A 21,918-nucleotide genomic window follows, 5' to 3' on the forward strand; every position below is an offset into this window, starting at 1 on the left:
TGAGCCACTTCAACCAGGGATCGGTTCTATCGTTCAGCAACATCATTCTGTTGTGGTGTATAAGGAACTGTTTGACGTCACTGTATTCCTGGCGCTTGGACGATGGAGTCCATCCTTTCGTTGCAGTATTCCTTGCTGTTATCTGACTGGAACGATTTGATTTTACACCCAGTCTGATTTTCATCGAAGAAAGTAGACTTGACACCATCTGCTGTGGTCATCTATGAAGGTTACAAAATATCTTGCACCACCTAGAGATTTTTCTCTCATTGGCCCACAGACATCTGAATGCACTAACTCCAGCAGCTCACTTTTGTTTTCATCCCGCCTGGTGAAAGGGGTGGATGTGATCTTTCCTCCAAGACATATAGTGCACTTGGTGAAGTCTGCATCACTGAATTTCAAGCCTGTCACATACTCATCGTTGAGAATTGTAATCATATCTCCTGAGTTCAAGTGTCCTAATCGAGCATGCCAGATTTGCGTGTCACTTTTCGTAATTTTTGTCTTGGCAGCTGTACAGGCCTTTGGGCTGTTTTCATGCAAGTAAAACAGGTTACCAACTCTATTTGCAATCACTTTAACTTTATCGTTAGTGTCACTTATAACTGGATGATTTTTCTCAAAGGTTACAGTGTGATTGCTGTCCACAACCTTTGCGACTGAGATTAGATTGGTTCCTAGTTTTGGCACATACAAAGTGTTTTTCAACATAATGGAGTTGGTATCACTGGCTGAGATTTTGATGCATACGTCACCTTTAGCCGTCACTTGGTAGCACTGTTGTCTGTGAGCGTTAAACTTCTTGCGCTTTGGTTACGCTTGTGAACACTTTAGGGTTGTTACACATGTGTGATGTGCAACCACTGTCTATACACCATAAGCGTTAGGTCCTGAGACTTCGGAGCATGTTCGTTAATGGGAAAACAGCAGTGAGCTTCATCAATTTTATTTGCAGCTTGCGCAATTAGCTTGCTTTTGAAGAAACACTCTTCTTCTTTGTGGCCTTTCTTGTTGAAAAACTGCACCTGAATGATGATTTTTCCTGCCTTGGCTTCTGTTTTGATTTTTGTTCCAATTTGGCACAGTCACTTAATGCACTTTTTGATTTGTTTACAAAATGTTTAGGCCCGACCGGTTTGACAAACATCGTAGCACTCACATTTTCACTGTCCATCTAAACTCTCGCGTTGTTTTCTTCCGAGATTTTCACTTTTAGTGTCTCGACATCAGGTACATTATCACGAGATTCGATTGCACACCTAAAATTATCGTAACTATCTGGCAAACTGTAGAGCAACATTATCAACAATAAATCACCGTTTATATTGATGTCCATTGCTTGTAATTTGTCCACTGCATCGAAGAATTCATTAAGATGCCGTGTTATATCGTCACTAGGTTGCATCTCGTGAAGGGCAAGATGTTTCAGTAGTGTTGGTTTGCGAGCAGGTCCTTTGGATGCGTAAATTGATTAAAGTTTGAGCCATGCCTGACGTGATGTGCTGCAGTTCTTCGCTTGCTTCAGTTCTGTGGGGCTGATGGATAGAGTGAGGTCTGCCTTCACCTTCCTGTCTGCAGCTAACCACGCTTTGTACGTGTCTTGTGCAGCGGCGAGTGCAGCACCTTCACCAGTCACTGCAGGTTGCAGTATGTCTTCAGATACATACCCCCACGTGTCGTTCATGACGAGTACTGCTTCGACTTGAATTCTTCATGTGTCGTAGTTATCACATGATAACGTTTCCACTCGAACTCTGTGTGCAGCAGCCATGTGTGCTATATTTGTCGCGTTAACGGACTCAGTTTATTCCCGCACTTCAGCTTACGAATTTCCGTTTCCATATAAATGAAGAGTATCGCTTTTACCGATCGCGTGACCTGGGCACATAACCTGTTAGGATTAGGACTTGAAATTAAGGCAGTGACACGTGTTTAACAAACAACTTTATTCATGAAAGGACCGCACACAGACAGAGAACACACACTGCTAGGACAACTGTGTACATAACATCATCTGTGGACACCAACGATATTATGCGGCAGTAAAATTTGAATTTCAACTTGACCCGATTGCTGCAACGTTTCTGCTGTTGCCAGAACCAAACTATGACCTAATACTTTACTTTATCAGTGGGATGCACTGTTTCGTTTTTCATTCCTCCTTCGGTACACTGTGGTTTGGTGGTGTGGTGATTTCTGACTAGGTGATTAAAAACTTTGCAACCCCGTTGTATAGATATTTTGCAGCTGAGCCATCATAAATCTCAATTGTGATGATGCAGGACTTCCTAGAAGTTCTGGAAAAATATAATGATAATATAAATCTTCAGTTAGAATTACCTATTCTTACAATGATAACCATTGTAACGGCACACTTGTACTGAGACACTCTGTACTCTTTTAAATGACTATTCCCAGTACTGGGCTTTATTTTTAGTGTGTATGACCAAATGGGAGAGTTTGCATTCCACTTTAGACAATTGGCAAAGGTTGTAACTCGTTCTTATGATACGTCTCAACCTAATATCAATTTTATTAATGTCATTGTCATCGAAACACATTTACTTCACTCTTTACATTCCAGGCTGGTGAAATACTTGCATTTCACATAGTTTAATGTTTCCAATATTTCTTCTAAACTACTGTAAGTCTTGTTACTTTGTGTTTTACACCAAGTCCACAGTTGTATACTTCTCGCATCCACAACTGTCAAAACCGAACTGATGTACTAGCTGCAAACGTGTTCTTTTATGCTTTGAGAATTGCTTTGGAGAAATAATGCTCCATCTGAAATTGATATGATTTTTGAGTAGTAGTGCATCCTAAGATGAGAAAGCTTCTCGTTAGTGGTATATCATTGCTAATGAGAAAAATGGACCGTGCATCTTGTGTTGCTATTAGTTCACCTGGAAAGATTAAGACTGGCATCTAGTAGTGTCAAATACTGTTTCCAGTATGTGTCTAATGTGGGTGCTTCTGACCTTGAGATATTAAATCATCTCCTTCACTCATTATTTCATTCCTGTTTTTCTTCACCATTAGATGAACATATCAATTGTGCTAAAAGTGTGAAATTGAATTCTTTCTGTTCTTGGATATCATTGTAATATTGTGTCATGCCTCTTTAATACATTTCAGTAGTTTACAGCAAATGTTTGGTGGGACAGATGTGTCATTCCACATTTAACAGTGTGTAGAATGTGGAGGAAATTGTGTGCAGTTACAAAAAGAAATGTTGCCTTTAATTAGAGAAACCAGTGATGACAAACTGATTATATTCTTGTCAAGTCTGCACCCAGATCATACAGTCATCTAGACACAGTACATTGGCCATCCATGTGCTAACACCGTCAGGTGAGGACACTGTTTGCTAAATCTCATCAGAACTGATTCATGCTGTGAATACACCAACGCTGCCCTCATAATTCCACATTTTACTTAAGGTATAGCCCATGTCTCTATCTGTGTCCCTCGGGTAGACAGTGCTCTGCCACTGCAGATTTCTCAAGTTGTGTAATTGTGTGTGGTAGTGGTGCTCAACACAGCTGCAATAAACACCAGTACAAATTCTCTGGCCAAAATACATTTTTACACAACAGCAAGGGATTCTGACAATACCAGACATCCTCAGTTCTAGCTCATCTGTAACCATGCCAAGGAGAGTTCTAATCTTGGCAGGCAAATGAAACACACTTTTAATATTGTACTTAATACTACGTTGACCACACAAACCGCAGTTGGACTGTGGTTTCACCAATCAGCCACTTCCACCTTCTTTGGTCCATGTATTCTTCCCACGCTGGTCCTATTATGCTAGTATCCTGTCGTATACTATCACCACGTGACCCATGTTTACATTTAGTGATTTTGCTGTTTCCTCTTTGTTTGCAGCTCCCATGTCAAATGAATGCAAAACGGATTTCTGTGGCCAGAAGCTATCCAGTGAATTAAAATACATTCACATAATTACGGAAGGCTATAATATATTATTAGTTTCAGTTTTCTGATTTTATTTTATTTCGACATGTTGTGCAGTCAAGAGCTAAATGCCTCAAACAATGAAGTTATTTTTATTAGTTTGCTAAAGAAATTTGGCTTTTATTAGTCTTCTCTGCTAAGGCAGTCAATTTATTTGAAACAAAAAGTTTCGTTCCACAATATTGGCTAGTTCCAACTGTTCGCTGAATTTCAAATGCATGTTTTCGTCTTCTAGCACTTATGGCATCATGCCATAATAAAGAACCAAACATGAGATAATACTGTACTGGTACTCCAAGAAAATTTACGTCCCAAAAACTGCAGTGAAAAGCTTGGTATCAGGTTGGGGCTTTTGTCATTGTAAATCTGGACATACGAAAGTGCACTTCAAATCCAATTATGCATTTTTGTATGGTTTACGAAATTCCATTGCTATTGGAGTATCCTCAGATGTCCTGTTTCTTTTATGACATAATGTAAGATCTTTTAATACATTATACCTTCAAATGTATAGGCTTCGAACGTTGTCATACCTGCACACGCACAGTAATGCCTGTTTTCTGGCGCTCTCTAACAACTGCTGAAATGAACCTATTCCTAACAGGTCTCAGGGAAAATATTGTGAATGGTGGTTTGAAAAGCTTTACTTTCAAAGTAAATTTCCTTTTACGCAAGATGAGTTACGTTATGTGTGAGAATGTGCAAGGAATTTCTTAAATCACCTTGTGTTTGACTCTCGTTTAGAACTTGTCACTTTGAGGACCAGCCACTTAGAAGAATTTCGAAGCACAGTTGATCAGGTATCTATGTCATTATTTTAAATAAATATGCAGCGTACTTGTTGCTCCACATCAAAGGTCTTTCAAAAAAACCATGTTTAATTTTTTTTAAGCTGGGTTTCTTTTTCTAAAGCACCTGGAAGTTTTGTGCTGGAATATGAAACGTTAACCATTTAAAGGATTGGTAAGTTTTACAGTTGTGAGGGGAACTATACTGTGTCTTACCTCGGAAAAAGTGTATTTTTTAACTGGGAAATCCGGGAATTTTTTCCCTTGTCCATGTGTGACCCTGTTATTTAATCATCCCGTGAAAGTAGTATGTCATTATCTTTGTCCACTGGGATAATTAATAAATCTGGATCTTCTCTAACGGACCAGATAGCTATGCTTTCTACAGAGGAAATACTAACCCTCAGGGATGGAGCCCAATGCAACACATGTGAAACCTCCTGCCTGATTTCTTCTGCTAGCTCTCAGGAAAGTTATTAATTGCTTGCTCCACAGAGAAAATAAACTCAGTAATGTAAAGGCTCTTTGATGTGGGAGCCAAATTTAGGACTTTCTCTAAAACTGGTAGTATCATCCAAATCTTTTCTTGTGAGGTTAATCACAATACATTGAAGGATGTCTTTATTCAGTGTCGTGGTCAAGAGTAAAGGCCTTAAAATTGTGTGGATTACCTAGGAGCAGCACTCCTGTGCACCCAGTCCAGTACTGCCCTGAACTACAATCCACACATTTCCAAGATACTTCCAGCAGCAGTGATGAAACCTCCAAGTGCAAGTAAAACAAATCTTTGGTTGTAAATCTATTTGTCTGTGAGTAAATGAAATCCATTCCCTTGCCTTGGCAAAACTAACGTTTTAATTCCTAAAAAATTGCAATTAATGTGTTGTTCAGCACATTGGCAAGTCAAACCAACCAAAATATCTAACATGAAATGTCCACCTCATATATTTTGTAGATACACAGTAGTTTGGTGACAAAAGATCAGAAACGAGTTCTGTATACTCACTTTAAACTCACCATCAGGTCTTGTGATGTCATCTCCAAACTCACTGTCTCCATGTGCCCATCAACTCCACTCATAAGTCTCCACCGCATGCCACTTAAAAAGTCTGTTGACTTGTACAAGTAAAATCAACTCGTTGCATTCCTGCTACATATGCAGCTGTTTCGGAAGAAATTTATTTCGTGTAATCATGATTTCAACTTTTTAGCCATTCTCAAGTGCAAGTTGATATGTCACAAAATGTCAGACAAGCCTAAATGACAGAAGCAAGTTGTATAACAATGTAATGACTGATCATTTAGCAGTAAATATTGTTCTGTTTGTACATACGTTTATAGAGATAAAACTTTTTTGAAGACTACTGTAAATTTATTTTAATATTTATTATCTGGTAAGAGAATGTCTTAACAATTACGCTGACAAGCACACACTTTCGAGGCGCTACCAAATCTGTAACAGCAGTACCAGAAAATGTGAAACAAGGATGAAGTGCAGTCTCTAAACGGTGATTAATTACTAAAATAAATTAGAGAAATGAATAACCTACAGATCTCGCTGTTAACCCATAAATGCAAAATTACCATGACCAGATGTCGCAGGGATATGAAAGTGAATTTGCTAGGTGCCCAGTTTTTGTTCAATGCAGCACGTACTTTTTACTTGATAGAGGTGGAATAAGCAAGAATACAATCATTTTGTTTCCATTGCACGGAATTTTTGTTTTTTGTTGAAAGTGTGGACAATAGCACAAAATTTATTCCAGGCATAACTCCTCTTTTAATGGAATAAATTTGTAATTATATACTTTGTATCACTTAATTTTTGCCTTACACCCTTCACAGACTCACAAACCACAGCTTCCTTAAAGGCCATCATATCCCAACAATCGGTCATTTTGCCTTGTCAGTGCTACTGTACAGTAGCAAGGTTATGTACTCATCTTCTGTAGTAACAGTAAGTCGCAAATAGCCTTACATTTCTGCGTGCTTCGGTAAGAGAAAACCAGGTCACAAGTGTGGATGTTTCACTGCACCACAGTTCTCAGACTTGTTGTACTCGCGGAACTACAACGCAAATGAAGGTAACCTCTTAGCACTGACGTGTCAGCGGCAATTGGATTTGTGAAGTATGCAACCTGAACATTAGACTGGTGTTCGCTCTGTTCCTGATTTCTGTTGGTGATAAATGGTCTCAAAATGGTTAAGACACCATGGGTGTTCATGGATTTGTAGTTTGTGTTACAATATCTCTTTACTGTCAAATCTTTTCAGTGAAAGCTAACAAAACAATTCCATGATCTAATCAGTAAACAGAAAAGTCTCAGATTTTCTGAGGCGGGTGTTGTTGTTGTTGTTGTTTTTTTTTATGCTAGTTCGCAACTGCCACAATATTTTGGTAACATACTCTGTCATCATCTGGTCCTGTTGACGTACAGAGTTGTTGAATGATGCATAGGTCCACTTAACTATCTTACAGGGCTGAAATAGGAGAAAGTTTCTGATTTTTTTTTAAAAAAAAAAAAAAAAACCAAACTGATGTATCTGTTGTTGAAGTTCGTGGCGTTTTAGTGTGTGCCAAAAATTTATGGTAGCCATCATGAGAAGAAACTCACCGATTAAGTCACCATACCTATAAAATGTTGCACAGTTATTGCAGGACCGCTTGCAAGTAATTCAGTATTTTTCGCATATTGCCCTACCTTTGATTGGGTTGGAACCAGAAGTGACTCCGAACAATCAGCTGAGGAAACAGATGACTACCTGATTGAAGAGGGGAAACAACAAACAGATGATTACCGATTTTACGTAGGAAAAGATAAACAAACTATTTGTGTAAGTGAACTGCTTCCTTCTTCTTCTAAAACTAAGGCCAATAACATCCTAAAAGTTTTGCCAAGTCCAAGAGCAGGTGCTGAAATTATGGAAAAAGAAATTGATGCATTTTACCTATTTGTTACTGATGGGATGATTGACAACCTTGTGGAAAATACAAACAGATACATCCAGAATAGTAAAAGAGTTGAACTTCAATATTCAAGAGGACGAGACTGCAGACACACCACAAAACCAGAGATGAAGACTCTTTTAGGTGCATTCTACCTAATAGGTATAAAGGCAGGAGGACACACGAATTGCTGTGAACTGTGGGATGCAGATGGTGCAGGAATGAATATTTTATGAGCTCTCTTCAGCTATAAGCACTTTTGCTTTCTGCTTTGAACTCTTAGGTTTGACGACCTAGGTACCCGGAATGAAAGAAAACAAAGTGGCAAACTAGCACCTGTTTGGGACTTCCATCAATTAGTCAACAACTGCCTTGCTCAGTACAATGTCAGCAAGTTCGTCACTATTGACGAGATGTTGCATCCCTTCAGAGGATGCTGCGGATTTGTACACTATATCCCTAATAAGCCTGCAGAATGTGGGCTCAAGATTTATGCCTTGTGTGATGCCAAAACATTTTACACACTTAACTTCGAAATTTACTGTGGCAAGCAGATGCCAGGACCCTACCTGAAGTCTAACAAACCTGATGTCATTGTGCAAAGATTAGTGACACCAATTGGGAAAACAAACAGAAATCTTACGACGGACTATTACTACAGTAGCTACCCTCTGGCTGAAAATTTCCTTGGCAAAGGTTTGGCTTTCTTGCGAACCACAAAAAAGAATAATAATAATAAGAATAAGAAGAAGAAGAAGAAGTACTTAAAGAATTGCAAGCAAATAAAACCCAGGATGCCCAGTCATGTCTCTTTGGTTTTCAAGACGATTTTTGTATGGTCTCAACTATTCATTAAATGAACAAAGCTGTGATTTTTTTTTTTTAATCAACAATGCTCAGCACAAATGAAATAGATCAAGAGTGAATTTGGACTACAATGCTACCAAAGGAGAAGTAGACACTGTACATCAGATGTGCTCATCCTACAGTACTTCCAGAATAATGCAACAATGGCCACTTGCACATTTCTGCAGACATCTAGATATTGCTGTGATAAATGCAAACATTATTTTCAAATTCAACAATCCTGATAATAAAGAAGGGAGACTAATTTTTTGATACATCTTGCTCTGGACATAATGGAAGAACATTTGAATCAACGAGCATTACTTGAGACTTCCCAAGGATATTCACGCCTTCTTGACCAAGTACAGACATGAAGAAGAGACCAAGGAGCCAACAAAACCTGGAATTTGTTAAATATGTGGCAGACATAAAAACAACAGAACCAAAACAGTATGTATCCAATGCAAGAAAAATGTATGCAAGAAACATAGTGTCATTGATACAAAATGTGTGCAATGTGAAAATGAGCTGCAGATGAAAGTTGACTAATTTATTGACAATCATAAATAGGAGTGGAAGTTTATGAATGCTCCATTTCATAATGTGTTCCCTTGTTACTTTCTTTTTACACGAATCAGTGCATTTAAGTTATATGATTAAAAGAACCATGAATGCAATAAAGAATATCGGCATGTTATAAATTGCAATGAAAATAATATAGAATTGTGAAGGCAACAAATACATAAAGATTATTTTTACTTAGGTTAAATATGTAATACTCATTGCAGTGTAAAAGCCACAATGCACCCACTCATGGAAGTATGAAAGGCACGCCCACCGTAGGGTTAATATTAATCGGCTGCATCTTGCATTAAAGCAGGATGTTGCTGACACACACAGCGATGATCAGTTTTACTGCAGAGGTTTCAAGAGGGAATTTCCCAATTTCCAGTTAAGACGGCTGAGAGTCGGTGCTTCCCCCGTCTGCGATCAATTGATCTGTGAAATAACTGCCAGTTGTGGAGCATCCAGATTCTATGTAATAGCTACAAAAGGGCTTCACCTCAGGAAAGCTGAGAAAACTCAAAGACTTCTTTCTGATTATATGGTATCTATTAATATTCTTAAAGCACTGTAGCAACTATGGCTGTTGATATGCAACAGGTTATGTTCACACTCACTTTTACACACAGTAGCATGTTCTACATGTTTCAACAGTTAAACTACAACTTTTGCATTCATTTGGGAAATTCTACTTTCATGCGTATGTGGCGCAAAGCAGTTGGAGGATGTGGAGGCAACCGGGTTGCATCATGTTTTTAAAAACTGTGTCCACTTAGGTTACACCTGCCAGCTGCAAATATTGTATGACAACTGAGCTGGATAGAATAAGAAGAGGATGGTGCTGCTCCTACTAATGTTTCTAGTAGTCAGAGAATACTAAGATTCCATTAATCTGAAGTTTCTGGTCTCCGGACATTCTCGTAGACCTTGTGATTGAAACTTCAGCATTATTGAGAAACGAAAACATGTTTGCAAGGCAGTGGTGCCTAAAGAAATTCACACTTTAGTGAGAACTGCACAGTTACAAAATCCATTTCAAGTGGTGACATTGGAAGAATCTGATTCCTTTGATGTCACCTCTGTCTCTTAACGTGTGTCTAAACACATCATCACTAATTTAAACAAAGAAAACCTTCAGTGAAATGAAATGAAATGAAGGGGTTGGAGAGTCATACTATTTTCAAGAAGGGGAAAGCTGCAAAATTCAAGAACATACACGCCTTCAACAATGATTCACAAGTAGTATCCGTAAGTGATGTCAAGTAAAAGATTTATTGACAATGCTTGATTACTGGGATCCAAAATATCATGAGTTCTACAAGGGTGTATGTTCTTCCTTAATTTTGTACTGTTGTGGGTAACAATGCTTTATATAAATTTTTGATAACGCTATTCATGATAATAGTTCAGAACCCAAAACGACGGTGATTGTACACAAAAATTAAACAAATAAAGCATTTTTAATATTGTAGTTACATTTTTCCCTTCTCCGCAAATTTTACATTTTGGCACTTATATCCTTCTTCAAGTCAACCCTTCAATTGTCTGTATTTGGAGAGACCAGTAGAGTTAGGTTTGGGAGATTTATGTGCAGGTGAAAGATGGATGTAATGGGTGTTACTATCATGAAAAACAGGAGGGGGGGGGGGGGGTGACTGAGGTGACATGTTTTAGGATGGACTCAATATTTAATATTATAGTTGCATTTCAGAGATTGCTACATAATCGTAATGTTTATAATTGGATATATTGGACAGATAACAGAGCACTTAGTAATGTAGCCTGTTTTATCTCTGTTATTATGGCCAAAGTGTCAGAGCTCTTGAAAGTGACAAGAACGTTTAGGCCTAGATTGGTTGGTAGGTCATGGATGGTTGGTTGTAGGTGAGAAACTCTTGGAAAGGGGAGACAATATATGGCAGTCATTATTCAAATAAGTGGTAAAGAAAATGCTTTCCATGGAAGTAGGCTCTTGTCAGGTCTTATAAGGATCCAAAATATAACAATTGGCCTTATATTTTTGTTAAATTATTCCAGTACATCACTCAGAAATGAGAATGTAGTTTGTTTTTAAATACTTGCTGTTTTATCAAAAAGTTTCTCTGTTGGGGCATATAGTAAATCCTTGCATAGAGATTAGCACATGTAATAAAAACAGTATGAAACACTCTACCCCTTTTGATGTTTAAATAGGTTAACGACATTAATTAGAGTATGGAGGGGGTGTTCGGGAGTTGTATGTTTCATCTAATGGTAAACAAGTTTCTGTGAGTTATAGAAAGCAGAGGTGATCAACAAGCTTTAAGAGATTAACAGAGGTTGGGTGGAATTAGTGAATTCTTTGGTGAGTGGTAGTATGCCAGATGGAAGCTGCATAAAGTAACTTTGATAGCTCCTGCAGATGGTGGAAAAAATGTTGTCCTAACCATTAGAGAGTATGGATGTTGATCTCTGTGATAAGATGCATTAAATTATCCTCACAGCATGAAGGAATCTCCTGATGAGACCGGAAGAGGCTTAGAACAACATGAATGAATGAATGTGGGGCTTGTTGGGGGGGGGGGGGGGGGGGGGATGTAGTACTAGAGGATGTCGAAAATTAAAAAGGCAGTACTAGAATATAAGCCATTGAGAGAAATGATGGTGGTTAATGGTGGTAAAAAATATGGTTTAGAAGTTACACAATGCCAAAGGAAGAGTAAATAATATATGAATGAGAAGCTACATGCACAAATATATAATCGGATACCTGGAGTTTGGGGGTATAAGCAACTGATATATCAACATATGAAAGTAAAAGCACTAAATGAAAAGTAAATAGGACTATGTACAATGGAAACAGAACTTTTGAGTGTTGCAAGTGCTGTATAAATGAAATTCCATAAATGAAAGAACAGTCAAAATATGTAAATATGCAAGGGACCGGGGGGGGGGGGGGGGGGGGGGGTTGTCTGCAACTGCTGAGAGGGGGGTTAGGGGCGTATTGGGAATGGGAAGAGAAGCAAAATGTAGAAGTAGAGTAATCCTGTTGACAATCACCAAAGCAATGGGGTGAAACATGAGTGATGTAATGTAATGCCCCCACAGTTTGGAGACTGATATGCTTCCATGTGGATAAGTGACTTGTTGCCATGCATACATAAGGTGCATGATGACTGCAGTGGAATTAGTAGATAAGATGACTGATTTTGAAGCTTGCTCTGTGTTTGATGGTGTACGAGATGTCTTTTGTCGAATAGGTAAATGAAAAGCTAGTATGGGTCCATTTGACTGTATTTCCAATGTAGGTAATTTATAGAACCTGTCTGGCTTAGCAGTAGGTAGTTTATTGGCCTCTGCTTAGTTACTTTGTCGCCTTTTGGCTGAAGTAATTATTGGTGCCCTTTAGATTTCACTTTCATTCTCAGTCCCCCTTCACCACCACCCCCACCCCCCCCCCCCCCCCCCCCACCCACCCCCACCCCCGCCTTCACCACGCCTACCCCGTAGTGTGGACTGACAGGAAGAATGCCTTAAATAGTGCCTTACTGCATGCCGTGTCCAAAATCACCTGCACATAGTACGTACATAGTCTTGTACATGCTCTTGAAAGGCACTATAGTGGCCAATCTGACATGACTCCACAGGGACCACACTGCTCATGTCTGACCTGCTAGCTTCCTATACTTGCCAAGAAGTAGTTGCTCGTCTTCCTGGCGCACCAAGACTCATAACAATGGCCATCACGTGCTGGCATCAGGGCGGACATTTCGCACATGAAATATTTCAGATTGAACCATAACAATGACACTCTTATCTGGCTGTCTCATTAGACAGATAATGGCATTCTTATCTGGCTGTCTCATTAGACAGATATAGAAGTTTCAATATGGACAGTTGCATTCCTACTGCTTTCCATACCCTGGCTGCCCTGTGAAGAGGGATAAGCCAAATGATTTGGAGTGAAACAATTTTTTCAGTTCTTGGTATGTACTGGAACAGATGGCGATATTTTTAGCATATGAATTATTATTTTTGTGGAACACAATGAGGGTAAATTTGGAGACTCTGAGTCATCAGGAACAATTACTGATTAAAGCCCCTCCCTGCCGGACAATCTACAGATTTTAAGGCATTTGAACAAATGAGTGACTTACCAGCAACCATTGCTCCATACAAAGCTTTGAATATTGTCCAAGGAGTCATCGTCCACAAAGATCTTACATTCCAGACAGATGAGGAGCTAGAGGACAATCTCAAAATGGCGAGGCATACAATTTGTACAGCACAAACAAAAATATCTCGAGGATACAGGCGGTTTCGTTTAAGCCTTTGGAGGAAGTACCCTCTGAGAAAGTTAATCATGGTTATATAGCTGTGACAAGAAGCCTTATGTACTGCCACCCATAAGTTGTTTCTGGAGCTCACACTTTGGTTATACGTCATCCTGCTGCACTGCGGAGGCAAAGTGCAGAAACTGCAGACTATTGCTCAGCAAAGGTAGTCCTTATGAAAAACTGCAGTTGTACAGAACACCATCCTCCTCATGCAATGGTTTACCAAGTCCTTAAGAAAAGGTACAAGAATATAAGCCTGTTAACAACCTGTCATAGACTGAACTGCAATAAATAAAAATAAATAAATAATCGTGATGTCTATGTCCTGTTGACATGATAACTAATTATGCAAAAGTCATAGCCATCATCAACCCTCCCGTTCTTTCCCACGCCACACCTCAGTTTTTTCAAAGCAGGTTTCCCACCGCCCTATTTTCTTGTGGTTCCAGTGGCACCATATTATGGAACCACTTGCCACACCCAGCCAGAGAAGGAGCTTCTTCCTCCAGTGGCGGGACTCCCTCTCAGGACCTCTTTCACCAGAAACCCTCAGACCATAGGCTCAAAGCAAGCCAGGACAAAGAAACCGCAACCTGCTAGTCCCAAGACGGTCTGTTCATCTGTCCCACACTCCTTGCAGGTCAGCCCCCACAATTATCTCAACCACTTAAGGTGGTAGGGGAGGAGAAAAATAATAACCTGGAAAGGGTCCTCAGGTGTTCCTGCAGGCAGCAGACCCCACTATGCCACCGGATTCTGAACCAATGTCCATTGATGTGATTTCATCGCCACTAATGACAGGCAGTGATCCTGGGGTATGACTGGTCCTCCTGGCCGTTCACACTTAACTTGGGCAACTGTGATGTCATCAGTCATTATAACTATAAGAGCTATTACTGTCACCTGCTGAAAGTAAAACTTGTTACTTCCTCCTCTTTTGCATTTTGTGTAGCTCTATGAGATGCTTCACAGGTGACCATTCCCCAATGATCTGCGGTTATAGTGCATTCTGTTAGAACCATGGTAATGATGAGACGGCCTGTGCACTGGTCTTTGCAGATGTCAGTTAGTGGATTCCCTTTTGTACCACATTGGAAACAGTAGCGGTGGAGGTGCAAATGATCTCAACGATCACCATTTTCAATATTTATTTACCACCATTTGGGCTACTATTACATCGAGTTGACCACCTTTAGTCAACAAGTTTGCTCCCTTTTCTCCTATTTGGGGATTTCAATGTGTACCACCCTCTGTGGGGGAGTATCACTTCATCTGGTAGAGGCCTTGTGATTGACCAGAATCTTACCAGTTATGATCTTTGTGTGCACAGTAGTGGTACTCCAATCCATTTCAGTGCCAATGGCATCTTCTCAGCTATTGAGCTAGTGATCTCTTTTTGCTACAATGGTCACTAAAGATTATTTTTTTTAATGGTGACCACTTTTCTGGTGATCCTGTCTCCTCTTCCCCTTCACAACATTTCCCTTCCTTTCCCTTCCACATTGGATGCTTTGAAGAGCTGACTGGCAGTACTAGGTTTTTTTTCCAAAATTCGTCATTCAAAAAATAAGGGATTGTCTTATATTCATAGATTAAACTGTTGCTGCCAAGCTCAATGTTTCTACAGTGTTCAATAGATTGATGTAGGGGTTGTCTCATATGTACCGTTGAAGCTTTGGCTATTTATGTTTCATACAAATTTATTGTGAAGAATTCCAAAGGTCATGGGTTATAGGATACAATACTTTCGTTCAGATACACTCAATATTTCCTGATAAGCCAAAGCACTTGACAGTATCGATCTTGCTTGAACAATCGATTGATATTTTACTCGTGGCACTGGTGCAACAGGTATGCAAGAAACTGTGAACTAGCCACTACAACAATCCAATGCTCTGTGTAAACAATTAACAATTTTGGTGAAACACAGGAGGAAATAGCATTAAATTCTATCTGATTAGATACTTTTGTTGTTTTTGAACAGGTTTGCAATAAAAACTCTCTCACATGTATGGATACCATACACATACATTTATACTGCTTTTTAAGTGAAGGTAACATACCAAGGCAAAAAACTTGTCCTTTAAAAACCATTACTTCATTCTGAACTTAATTCAATATTTCATATGATTATGAGAAACAAATTACTTAAGAAGTGGGTTGCAAATGAAAAATTCAGTTGCAATTCATGTATCAGAATACCAGGCTAAATGTTACCAGCTTTTAATCAGCTGTAGAACAAGATGGTGGCATTCAGATGAAACAACAAAGAAAGTGGAAGAATAAAATACAGCAGAAAGAACTGTTGTGGAGACAGTATCAATAGACGTCACTAGATAACAGAATGAGCGAAAGTTTGAGAATTGGACTGAATCATGATTACGATCTTTTATTTATGTATTATTTTCTGTTGTTACACATGGCTGTGCCTAGAAGATATTTCCATCTGTGTTTCACTGTTGCTCAAGCACTGCACTACAGAAGGCCTGGAGGGGGAACAGTGACACCAGCTTGGCTGAGAACTATCATGAGGGTGGGGAGAGGAACTGTGAGCGGGCAGCAAATTTTGTGTGGGAATCTATACTGTGTATTTTGGTCTTTTGTAACCATTTTGAAACTGCAGTTTGCTTGAATCTATTTGTACTTGGAATTGAAGTGACTTTAAAATTGGACAAATACTCAACAATAGCAGACATTTCTGAAGAGAATGCTAACAGTCTAGATTGGAGCCAGTGACATACTTATGGTTTCCCGCAGCATTGTCGTAGATATTCACTTTGAGGGATGATGGGAACAACAGGGTGTGTGTCAGGTGCGATTCTACACAGCCAATGAGAGAGCGGTGGGCGGATCATATGTTTTTGTAGCAAAAGACATTGTAACATTCTCAAATCAATATAGAAATGAAACCTGCAATGTGTTCAGAAAAAAAAAGAAATCTCAATGTATTTGGAAGAACCACTAAATATTAACAACAAAGAAACAAGTTTCAAAGCTATCCTGTTAGGATGCTTACTAAAAATAATGGTGCCAGAGGCAACAGGCTAAACAAAAAAATACAGTGAAGATAAAAATTAATGTAAACAATTTCTTTTTGTTCATTTTATTCCTCCTCATATTATCAAATCATAGACAATAAATAAATTGCACAAGTTTAGAGTAGGTGTGATGTTAACATTTTTGGCAGATAACTAACGTCAATAAAAATTTGATAGTTGGAACATGTTCAAAAATAAATTTTTCTGGAGGAGTTTCTTAAAAGGAGTGTGGTCATCTTAGGTTGAGGGTTGTCTTGTACTTGAGTAAATGTGGTAGTGCTGGGAGCACTATGGCCCCTCCTTGGGAACAGTGTCTTCTACTCCCAGGTATGAGACAAACTCCATAGTCTTCTGGGCCACCAAAGGCCGACCGTTTCAGGTCTTGCCATTCAGCAGGGTTTTTTGTACCCGGCAACCTTTCTCATGCAGAAATGCCAAGTTGAAGACATCTTATGTTTTACTCGGTAACAAACCTGTAATCATCCTTTCACTGACTGGGAACTGATGCAAATTGTTGCCTCGTCTCATGATAAGTTCCCAGACCCCAGTTCTTACGATAGAACATTTTAATTTTATTTCCAGGGTACATCTACTCAATCTTCAACAATATCTGGCTAAGAGTAGTTTTCTTTGACAACAGGAAGATGGTATCGCCATCCCTATCATGAAGCCAGGCAGAAATTCGATGTTACCATTCCATGGCCCTTCCTGACCCAAATATCTGCTTGGGTACCCAGTGCTTGGATGTTCTTGCACAGTCCCAGTTTTTGGGCCTCTTTTTTGCTAAAAATCGGACTTGGCTGCCCCATATTCTTCATCTAAGTACTAGTTGCAAGCAGGAGTTTAATACTCTCTGCATCCTTGCCCAACCCACTGTAAGATGTGGGTATTGCTACTTTTCCTTATTTACTGGAACCTAGTCATCTCAGAACAAATCTACCATATTGTCATCTCTAAATCGGCCATATTTAAACCGTAGTTTTATTTTATGCAACAAGCTACATCCACATTGTCATTCCAGAACCTTACAGAACGTAGCTTACGTCTTGGCAGAATGGCACCTCCTTCTGGCTCTCTGGGCTAAGCAGGGTTTTTTGGATTCTTGACCCTCAGTATTGTCGGATGATTCCCAGACAATTTAGCTGGTTCTCGATTTTTGTCAGGTAAAGGGGATTTTTATTGTCAGATACAACATTTTAAACCATGTATGGAGCAGGGGGTGGGGCATTAAGGTTGGGCATCTTCCCCCACATGATGGGTGTTAGGGGACCCCTCTACGCTCCCTCTTTTGCAGCAACCTCTGTCATCTCTTTTTTATTGTTTTAATTGCTTTTAGATGTGGTTAGCCCTTTTCTCTGATGTATCCTATTATCGATAGTAGGGATGGTATTTCGATGAACAGTGAGTGCTATTCCCTTCTTTGTACCAGTTGGGGGGTGGGACAGCTGCAGGAGGAGGGACTGTCCCCGTCGCGTGCAGTGCCCATGAGCCTACTCACCTGCTGACTTGATTATTTCTCACCTTGATTTACTGTCATCAGTTCAACTGATGTTCATTGCATTTTTTGTCTTCTAACTTCCATTCACCATCCAGAGGCAGTGTTGAGCAGCAGACTGGCACATGTAAAAGTAGACTGTGGTAAAATATCAGATTTTGGGCAAAGCCATATTTTACAGCAGTCTTGAAGTCTACTTTTAAATGTGCTGGTCTACTGTCTGATGCCTCCTCGATGTGGTGAATAGCAATATGCTCTAAATTGTATTTTTCATCTACAATTTGCAGAGGTGACAATACATGTAATTAAAACTGTGAAGTCTGTTGCTGATAACTCGACTGAAAACCCAAAAACTGGTAATCAGTTAACGTTTTCTGATAAGCCTACAAACGGTTATGAGGGCCCTTTTGGGCACGAGTGAATCCAGTGAAGTGGCAGTATAAATGTTGTAAACAAAATTGATGTGTTCAAACAGCACAAGTGTGATTTCAGGAAGTAATTGCGGTACTTAAATTTTGAAATGGTGTAATTTAGTTCCTTAAATTATGTAATAAATTTCTTAGAAACCAAGTAGTTTGTAATGTGAGAATACCGATGTTACAGAGAGAGGATGAAAATGGCTGTGATAGTGCGAAGGTAGCTCTGCAGTCCTTTCAACAGTCTTCCATCTTGCATCTCTTTTAATAAGCCAGTGAGACAGTAAGATTTGTACAGCTAAGTAAATCAGTGTTTTTATATTTTGAGCAAGATGTGTGTGGTTTTTTTTAACTGATAACTTGCTGAATAATTTGCCCTTTTCTGTGAGTGGGGTTTGAATATAAGCATTGGAATTAATATTATTCTCTTTTTTCTGATTAGGGTGTCTTAAGGTTTTTTAGATTATCAGTCAATATTTCCAGGTGTAATTAAGTTGAGATTTTATTTTGGAGTCTCTGTTTACAGCATGCAACAAAAATCCCCTCTGAAAAACATTCCGTGCAGATTGAAATGTAATGTGGCCTTTTGAATCCTCCTCATTGAAATTGTAGCAAGTATTTTTGTGCCTTTTTATACTATATGGGTGTATATATTACTGTTGGTAGAAGTCATTCATAGTTGTTTGCTGTTTTCAAGGTCGAAAGACTGAAACATTAAAATGTTATGCCACATCCCTTGTTACTGGTTAGTAACTGTTGAAATTCATTTCTTTTTTATAACTAGTTTATGACTTCCTCCTCCTCCTTCTCCTTCTTGTAGATACGACATTTGCGTAGTACATAGATTCATAGTAATAGGACATGTATTTTTGTATTGTTTTAATGAATATGTACTGGCTAAGAATCTGCTGTGTAAATCTTCTTAAGCTTGTAATATGCTCCACTATTTCTGATATCAGAATACTTTTTTCGAAGTCGTGCCTCTTCAGTGAGTAAGCAATGTCGGACACAAAATTTCAAATTGTAATTTTGGTATTAAGAAAGTTTTAATGAAGAGTATTGCATATGTATTTTGAAACAACAGAAAATCCAGGATGCAATAATACAGTATTATGAAAAGGATAGTTGCTACTCACCATATAGCAGAGATTCTGGGGTCGCAGGTAGACACAGCAAGGAGACTGTCAAACAAAACTTTCTGCCAGACAGGCCCTCATCAGAAAACACACACACACACACACACACACACACACACACACACACACAACCTGGGTGCAAATGTAAAAGTTTCAAGGTTGTTTCCCATTGGCCATCACACATTCATTGTGGAATGTTCAATAATGGAGTCCACTAAATCTTGTGGATCAACCGAGTATCCTTATGATTAAACAAAAACTATTCACATGCAGGTTACAAAAATGATAACATGTCACATTGAACACTCCAGGATTTCAGCCATTGGCTGTTAATAACTAATATTATAAGCTTTTTCAAAAGTATAATAAACAGCTTCGTAAAATCATTGGAAAATATGTCAAGGCATTGAATATTGTAGTAGGAGTAATTCATGTGTCCATTGTGGACCCACACTTTTTACTTTAAATGCAAGTCTTTCTCCAGATTTTTATAGAGCTCCATGTTGTTGTTGTGGTCTTCAGTCCTGAGACTGGTTTGATGCAGCTCTCCATGCTACTCTATCCTGTGCAAGCTTCTTCATCTCCCAGTACCTACTGCAACCTACATCCTTCTGAATCTGCCTAGTGTATTCATCTCCTGGTCTCCCTCTACGATTCTTACCCTCCACGCTGCCCTCCAATGCTAAATTTGTGATCCCTTGATGCCTCAAAACATGTCCTACCAACCGATCCCTTCTTCTAGTCAAGTTGTGCCACAAACTTCTCTTCTCCCCAATCCTGTTCAATACCTCCTCACTTCAGCATTCTTCTGTAGCACCACATTTCGAAAGCTTCTATTCACTTCTTGTCCAAACTAGTTATCGTCCATGTTTCACTTCCATACATGGCTACACTCCATACAAATACTTTCAGAAACGACTTCCTGACACTTAAATCTATACTCGATGTTTATAAATTTCTCTTCTTGAGAAACACTTTCCTTGCCATTGCCAGTCTACATTTTATATCCTCTCTACTTCGACCATCATCAGTTATTTTACTCCCTAAATAGCAAAACTCCTTTACTACTTTAAGTGTCTCATTTCCTAATCTAATTCCCTCAGCATCACCCGATTTAATTTGACTACATTCCATTATCCTCATTTTGCTTTTGTTGATGTTCATCTTATATCCTCCTTTCAAGACACTGTCCATTCTGTTCAACTGCTCTTCCAAGTCCTTTGCTGTCTCTGACAGAATTACAATGTTATCGGCGAACCTCAAAGTTTTTACTTCTTCTCCATGAATTTTAATACCTACTTCGAATTTTTCTTTTGTTTCCTTTACTGCTTGCTCAATATACAGATTGAATAACATCCGGGAGAGGCTACAACCCTGTCTCACTCCTTTCCCAACCACTGCTTCCCTTTCATGCCCCTCGACTCTTATAACTGCCATCTGGTTTCTGTACAAATTGTAAATAGCCTTTCGCTCCCTGTATTTTACCCCTGCCACCTTTAGAATGTGAAAGAGAGTATTCCAGTCAACATTGTCAAAAGCTTTCTCTAAGTCTACAAATGCTAGAAACGTAGGTTTGCCTTTCTTAATCTTTCTTCTAAGATAACTCGTAAGGTCAGTATTGCCTCAGGTGTTTCAACATTTCTACGGAATCCAAACTGATCTTCCCCGAGATCCGCTTCTACCAGTTTTTCCATTCGTCTGTAAAGAATTCGCGTTAGTATTTTGCAGCTGTGACTTATTAAACTGATAGTTCGGTAATTTTCACATCTGTCAACACCTGCTTTCTTTGGGATTGGAATTATTATATTCTTCTTGAAGTCTGAGGGTATTTCACCTGTCTCATACATCTTGCTCACCAGATGGTAGAGTTTTGTCAGGACTGGCTCTCCCAAAGCCGTCAGTAGTTCTAATGGAATGTTGTCTACTCCCGGGGCCTTGTTTCAACTCGGGTCTTTCAGTGCTCTGTCAAACTCTTCACGCAGTATCGTATCTCCCATTTCATCTTCATCTACATCCTCTTCCATTTCCATAATATTGTCCTCAAGTACATCGCCCTTGTATAAACCCTCTATATACTCCTTCCACCTTTCTGCCTTCCCTTCTTTGCTTAGAACTGGGTTGCCATCTGAGCTCTTGATATTCATACAAGTGGTTCTCTTCTCTCCAAAGGTCTCTCTAATTTTCCTGTAGGCAGTATCTATCTTACCCCTAGTGAGACAAGCCTCTACATCCTTACATTTGTCCTCTAGCCATCCCTGCTTAGCCATTTTGCACTTCCTGTCGATCTCATTTTTGAGACGTTTGTATTCCTTTTTGCCTGCTTCATTTACTGCATTTTTATATTTTCTCCTTTCATCAATTAAATTCAATATTTCTTCTGTCACCCAAGGA

At 39.2% G+C, this 21,918-nt stretch overlaps 1 protein-coding gene across 2 annotated transcripts in view; it reads left to right on the forward strand.

The window, feature by feature from the left end:
- Positions 1-21,918, forward strand: part of LOC124785919 (serine/threonine-protein phosphatase 2A 56 kDa regulatory subunit epsilon isoform) — a 277,259-nt gene that overhangs the window by 248,842 nt on the left and 6,499 nt on the right. The window lies entirely within an intron of this gene.

Source organism: Schistocerca piceifrons, chromosome 1, assembly GCF_021461385.2.
Source record: "Schistocerca piceifrons isolate TAMUIC-IGC-003096 chromosome 1, iqSchPice1.1, whole genome shotgun sequence".
NCBI classification, from domain to species: domain Eukaryota; kingdom Metazoa; phylum Arthropoda; class Insecta; order Orthoptera; family Acrididae; genus Schistocerca; species Schistocerca piceifrons.